Source organism: Bos indicus, chromosome 20 (genome assembly GCF_029378745.1).
Source record: "Bos indicus isolate NIAB-ARS_2022 breed Sahiwal x Tharparkar chromosome 20, NIAB-ARS_B.indTharparkar_mat_pri_1.0, whole genome shotgun sequence".
NCBI classification, from domain to species: domain Eukaryota; kingdom Metazoa; phylum Chordata; class Mammalia; order Artiodactyla; family Bovidae; genus Bos; species Bos indicus.
The window spans coordinates 71,072,711-71,079,611 of NC_091779.1; positions in this window are offsets into that span (position 1 = coordinate 71,072,711).

Consider the following 6,901-nt stretch of genomic DNA (forward strand, 5'->3'; position numbering starts at 1 on the left):
CTCCACTATGGCCTTTAACCCCCAGCTGAGAGTGCAGCTTGAGAAGGAAATGGCAACCCACTCCAGTGTTCTTGCCTGGAGAATCCCATGGACGGAGGAACCTGGCTGGATACAGTCCATGGGGTCACAAGAGCTAGACACGACTGAGTGACTAGAGAGAGAGGAGAGGGTGCGACGTTCGTCATCTTCTGGTTTCACGGGCCCTGTCAGTGTCTTTGTGACGATAATAACACTATTGTGTGCACGCAGACAGTCGGCGTGGGGACGGCAGCCCTTCCGAATGCACCGTGTTTACATCCACACCGGGCAGCGGCTCTGGGGTCGGCTGTGACCCCGCGTGTGGACCCACCCCTGGAGGGGCCCTGGCGTGCCCTCTGGCTCCCCACCCTGCAGTGTGAGGGTGTTGGCGAGGATGCCCGCCAGGTGTGCTGGCAGAGACCGGCGAGCCTTGTCCTTTCCGGCAGAGGCTCTGGTCTTTGTCACGCGCGGGGTCATCTAGTCCTGGGAGGGTGGGAGTGAAGCTGACCTTCCGGGGCTGCCTGGCATTGGCCTCACGGGCACCTTATCACAGAGCGCTGGGCAGCGGGACCGTCAAGCAGAAGCCTCACCCTGTCCACGTGGAGCTGGACTCACTGGCAACTTTAAACGTTATCCTCTGCGCTCATTCTTTGGCTTCCTCGAGCTCAGTGCACACGCCCCAGGGTGCCTGCGAGCTCTGTACAGCCCACGACATCCGTGTTTTCATGGATGTGCACAACCATCCCTGACGGTTTCAGCACATCTTTGCGCCTCAGGGAGAAACCCTGGCACGCCCATCTTCCTACGCCCAGCTGCCAGGGGCGTGCCCACCCTCCGTGGATCACCCTATTCGGGACATTTCACGTGAAGGGCGTCCTGTGGCGTGTGCCCTGTGAGTCCGGCTTCCTCCACGTGGCGTAGTGCATCCAGGCTTCGTCTGTAACATGTCGGGGCTCTGTGCCTCTCGGTGCCTGAGTGGCGTGCTGTGCTGCGGGTGGGCCCTGTTCTGTTGAACCGTGTACACCTGGGTCGCTCCACTTTCAGGGGGCTCCGGACGCTCACGCATAAGCCTGTGGATGGCACCTGGCGTGGGCTCTCAGGGTCCCTAGGGACCTCTGTTTCGCGTTGCGGGACGCGAGCGCGCTGAGGCCCAGCGTTCTCCACACTCCCGACCGGCCGGCCGTGGGGCGGCTCCACGCCCTCTCGGATCCTGTCCCCGTGCGTGTGGTTCACGCTGCAGGTGACGCGGTGTCTCTCTGGTTTTGGTTTGCGTTTCCCCAGTGTGTGCCGACGTCCAGCATCGTTGTCTGTGCTTGTCTGTTTGCGTATCTTCCTTGGAGAGCTGTCTGTTAAATCTTTGTCCTTCTAACCATTGAGTTGTGAATGTTCTTTATATATTATGGATTAAAGTTTTTTATCAGATATATGATTTGCAAATATCTTTTTCGCATCTTGTGGGCTGTCTTTTCCCTGTTTTCATGGTGTTCTTTTAATTTTGATATTTCCAATTTGTCTGATTCATTTTTTGTTGCTCGTGGTTTGGTGGCATGCCTCTGCATTCTTCTGGTTTGTCTGTTTGATCCTCTGCCCACGTGTCCGTGGGGCACAGCCAGATATCCTGAAAGCCCCTCGAGGTCACTGGTGCTGGGAACTCTTGACTCGGATTCGATGAACCCTAGGAGGGTCACATGGCAGAGACACAGGTGAGCGGAGGTGGGGCTTCCCTGGGGCGACTCGAGGGGGGCTCACCCACCAGGACACTCGGGCTTCCTCAGTGGGCGTGGACCCGGCCGGGGCAGCGTTAGCACCCACACCCACACCTGGAAACGGGAGGAAGCCAGGACGTCCCACCCGCTCTGGCTGCCAGGGTCCCGAGGAAGAGCCTGTGCAGTGACCACGGCCTGCTCCCCCTGCACCCCCGTGCTCGGGGCGGGTGTGATGGCAGGAGAGGGCGGGGCTGATGTGGACAATGGCCGTCACCTCACAGGGTCCTGTCAAGGGAGGACCCCACCAGGACTGAGGCCCCGCCCCACCCGCCTCCCGGGCCCAGGACGACAGACCGCATCCCCACACCCTCTCTGCGTCGGCCAGTGGAAGGGCCTTCTTTTTGCTGTGTCCTGCGTCCTCCACTTGGCCCTGTTCTGGGTGGACAGTGGCCATCGTTCCCCAGCCTCACCGAGCAAGGCCTCCAGGTGACCCACAGTGGGTGCAGAAACAGGGCGTAGGTTGAAGTTTCCTCCTTGGAAGAAAAGCTGTGACCAACCTAGACAGCGTATTGAAAAGCAGAGGCATTACTTTGCCAACAAAGGTCCATCTAGTCAAGGCTATGGTTTTTCCTGTGGTCATGTATGGATGTGAGAGTTGGACTGTAAAGAAAGCTGAGTGCAGAAGAATTGATGCCTTTGAACTGTGGTGTTGGAGAAGACTCTTGAGAGTCCCTTGGACTGCAAGGAGATCCAACCAGTCCATCCTAAAGGAAATCAGTCCTGGGTGTTCATTGGAAGGACTGATGCTGAAGCTGAAACTCCAATACTTTGGCCACCTGATGCGAAGAGTTGACTCATTGGAAAAGACTCTGATGCTGGGAGGGATTGGGGGCGGGAGGAGAAGGGGACAACAGAGAATGAGATGGCTGGATGGCATCACCGACTCGATGGAAGTGAGTTTGAGTAAGCCCTGGGAGTTGGTGATGGACAGGGAGGCCTGGCGTGCTGCAGTCCATGGGGTCGCAAAGAGTCGGACATGACTGAGTGGCTGAACTGAACTGAAGTGAAGTCTCCAGAGAGTGGCCACTGCCTGCCTGGCTACCTGGCTGCCCTCAGCCGGAGAGACAGCTGACAGGAGACGGGGCGGCAGACTGGGGCCCCTTTCCCTGAGGCCCGGGTCCCAGGGCCTCGGGCGGCAGCTCAGATGGGCCGGCCCTGACTTGGGCTGCCCTTTGTTCACTGCTCCTGCCTCCTGGCCGCCGTCTGCTGCCTTCGTCAGCTCAGCTGGGGGACCCCCGCCTCCTCCTCGGAAAGGCCCCCGGGGCTCCTGTTACCCCAGTGACGGCTGCTCTGCCGGCCCCATGAGGCCCCTCCTGTGTCTGGAGTGGGACGAGCACAGACTCCCTCGCTCAGGGTGTGTGACCTCAGAGGTGCCCGAAGGCCATGCTGCCCGGGACCCTGCAGCCCACAGCGCCATCCGCCAGCCCCAGCAGGGACGCCCACCCGTCTGCCTGGCTTCCAGCTCAGGGCACCTCAAGGAGCCAGAGGGACCCCGTCCTGCTCAGCTCAGCCTCCGGGCCTGGCTGTCCGCACCGCTGGCAACCCCCCACCTGGGGCAGTCAGGTCCCTGTGACACACAGTCCCTGTGGAGCCGCTGTGCGTCCCTCTTTGTCCCCACAGGGTCGACGGTGTACCGAGGGTCCAGCGAGCCCGAGGGGCTTCAGCAACAGGCCCGAGGAGGCTGGGAGGTGAGGAGAGACCCGCTCCCGGATTTCAGGGTGTCCTCGCCACTGGAGCCCAGCCAGGAGGGGCTGGAAGGCCGGCTCAGGAAACAGGGACATCCGCCTGGCGCTTGGGCTCACCAGCCAGAAAGCAGTCTGGCCTCCGCAGGCCTTTTCCTCCGGAGGAAGCACTGGAACCGCCTTCTCTCCGTGCTGGCCGGGCCCTGCGGCAGCTGCCTCCTCAGCACGGGTGTGCTCAGTCGCTTCAGTCCAGCTCCTTGCAACCCCGCGGACGGCAGCCCACCAGGCTCCTCTGTCCCGGCTTCTGCAGCCTCAGCCCCCAAAGGGGCTGTCTCGGCCGCTCGCTGACCAAGCCTGCCCAGCCCGGGGGGGTGAGGCTGCGCCCCCCGTTTGGACTCCAGCTGCTGGGCCTTTCTGGGGAAGCTGGTTCAGGCTGGGTCCCCCCGTCTTTGGGCTGCAGGCAGAAGACCCCGCCTGGGGCCATACCCCGCCAGGCTCCCAGTCCTGCTGGCTGCCGTGGGGGCGGGGAGTGGGCCCCCAGCCAAGCCTGGGCTCCTGGGAGAGGCCGCCTGCCTGCACCGGGGGGCACGAGGCGGGGTAAGCAAGTCATGCCCTTCCCAGCTGAGCAGTGCTGGTGTGGTTTCAGGAGACACCTTGAGTTAAGAATCTGCAGGTGGAGCGTCATGAGGCACTTGTCTCAGGCTGAAGCCACAGCTTGCAACCCCATGGATGGCAGCAGGCCAGGCTGCAATGCCAGGGGTCTGGCCGGTCAACTAAGTGCTTGCCACCCACAGGCACTGCCGCCCAGTGAGGCCCTCGCTGGCTAGGAGGGGTGTAGATGAGAAGCCGTGATGGTGGGCAAGGGGCCAAGTGCTGACCCGGAGAGAGGGGCCGGATCCCCTGGATGGGGGGCACCCTGGGCTAAATCCAGACCTCTGCCCACACCCCAACCCACCCTGGTCCTGGAGGACCCCCACCCCCACCCCCGGCAGCAATCCCAGGTCAGAGGGGACCCTGGGACGCAGCAGCCCCAGCCCCTGGGCCTGGCACAGACCCCCAAGGACATGTCGCCAGCCCTTGGTGCCCGCCAAGCCAGTGCTTCCATCTCCCTGACACTCGGGCTGGAGCTGCTGTGGTGCCAGCTGTGATGCCGGCAGCGTGGCCGCCCCCACCCCTCAGTGGGGCCGTGTTGGCCACCATTCCTGCACTGTGACGTCTGCCATGATGTCCTCGGTGTGGCCTCCTCCCCGTCTGGCCATGGGGCTGTCAGTCACCATCCCCGGGGGACGTTCCCTGGGGCCCCCCCTTGTCGTCCACCTTTCGGTGGGCGTGATGTGTGCCCGTGATGGTGCTGCTGCTACGCTATGACCCCTGCCAGGCTGCCGTCAGCCCTTCCCACGAGGTCAGCCCAGGGCTGTTTGCCCAGGGCCCTTTCTGTGGCCCCGACGGGCATGTCCTCACCACGGCCTGCCTGTGGGACCCTGTTAGCCTCCTGCCTGGGGTGCACACTCTGCCCTGGGCTCCCCGCTCCTGCTGCGGGCCTTCCGCGGCTGGACTCAGTCTCCCTGTGTGTCCCAGCCCCCGGGGAGGTGGGTCAGGTGGGGCCACTTGCTGTGTCCTGTTTGTCTTCTGCAGGAGGAGAGTGTGGGGCCACCTGGCAGCTGAGACCAGCTCAGGCTCACTCAGAGGCCTAAGCCTGGCGCGGGGCCACTGACCGCCCTGCCCATCTGGTCTCCAGGATGGCCATGTGGGAGGAGGCGGGCGGGTGGGGTCCTTGCCCCAGCCCGTGTCTTCCCTTCCAGGCCCTGGAGCCTGCGGGACAGTTGCTCTGTTGATAAAATCAGTTCTCAGAGCTTTCAAAGAGCAAGGCTGGGCTTAGCGGCGTCCTCCGTGATTAGTCTGCCACCCTGCAGCCTCTGAAAGTGCTTCCTGAGATCGCATCAGGTCCCAGGCTCGTCTTCAAGGCGAGGAGATGCGTCTGCAGTGGGGCTGAGCCCGAGGGGGGACGCTCGGGCCCTGTCCCGTCCTCCCCACTGCCTCCCACCCAGCAGGTCTGTGGACAGCTGGCTAACTGGGAAAGTGTCCTGTGGGAAGCGTGGAGGAGGCCAGACTGGACCCTTCCAGGGCAGGGCGCTCCTGCTCTCAGAAATGGTCACAGCCCCGTGGACGGGTGGCATTCCCAGGCTGCCTGCCCGCGGCTGCCGTGGGGTCTGGCGATGGGCTGGGTGCGGGTGCGCCCCGGGATCCCCTGCTGACCCCCTGCGGGACCCGCACCCGAGGACAGGGGTCCACACCACAGCGTGGAGGGGTGGTGTCCCAGACTAAGCGCTTGGTCGGGCAGCGGCCTGGGAAGCCACCTGGACCTTCCCAGAACACGGCCGGGAGCCGCCTCTTTCCCCTCCTCCTTCTCCTCCTGTGCGGTTTCCAGACGCCCACGAGGCCGGACTGGAATCAGTAGGTTCCTCTGCCAAGAAGCATGGTCACCTCTTGGGCCCTGAAAGAGCCTTCCGCCAGAGCCGAGGTCAGAGCGGAGGTCAGCATGGAGGTCAGAGCCGAGGTCAGAGCAGAGGTCAGCACAGCGGTCAGCACGGAGGTCAGAGCCGAGGTCAGAGCGGAGGTCAGAGCAGAGGTCAGCACGGAGGTCAGTATAGAGGTCAGAGCCAGGGTCAGTATAGAGGTCAGAGCCAAGGTCAGCACAGAGGTCAGAGCTGAGGTCAGTATAGAGGTCAGAGCAGAAGTCAGCACAGCGGTCAGAACGGAGGTCAGAGCGGAGGTCAGCACGGAGGTCAGTTTAGAGGTCAGCATGGAGGTCAGCACGGAGGTCAGAGCCGAGGTCAGTATAGAGGTCAGAGCAGAGGTCAGCACAGCAGTCAGCACAGAGGTCAGAGCCGAGGTCAGAGCGGAGGTCAGCATGGAGGTCAGTATAGAGGTCAGAGCAGAGGTCAGCATGGAGGTCAGAACTGAGGTCAGAGTGGAGGTCAGCACGGAGGTCAGAGCGGAGGTCAGCACAGAGGTCAGAGTGGAGGTCAGAGCCGAGGTCAGCATGGAGGTCAGTATAGAGGTCAGAGCAGAGGTCATCACAGAGGTCAGCACGGAGGTCAGAGCGGAGGTCAGCACAGAGGTCAGCATGGAGGTCAGAGCCGAGGTCAGTATAGAGGTCAGAGCAGAGGTCAGCATGGAGGTCAGAGCCGAGGTCAGTATAGAGGTCAGAGCGGAGGTCAGCATGGAGGCCAGTATAGAGGCCAGAATGGAGGTCAGTACAGAGGTCAGCACAGAGGTCAGAGTTGAGGTCAGAGCCGAGGTTGGAGCAGAAGCCAGTGCCTCCAGGCAGAGCAGAGGCCAGTGTCCTTGAGAACAGGGGGCAGGGCATGGAGGGGGCTGCAGTTCTCAGTCTCTGACCCTCAGGCCCCCCACCTTCTCTGTGGTTGCCTCCGT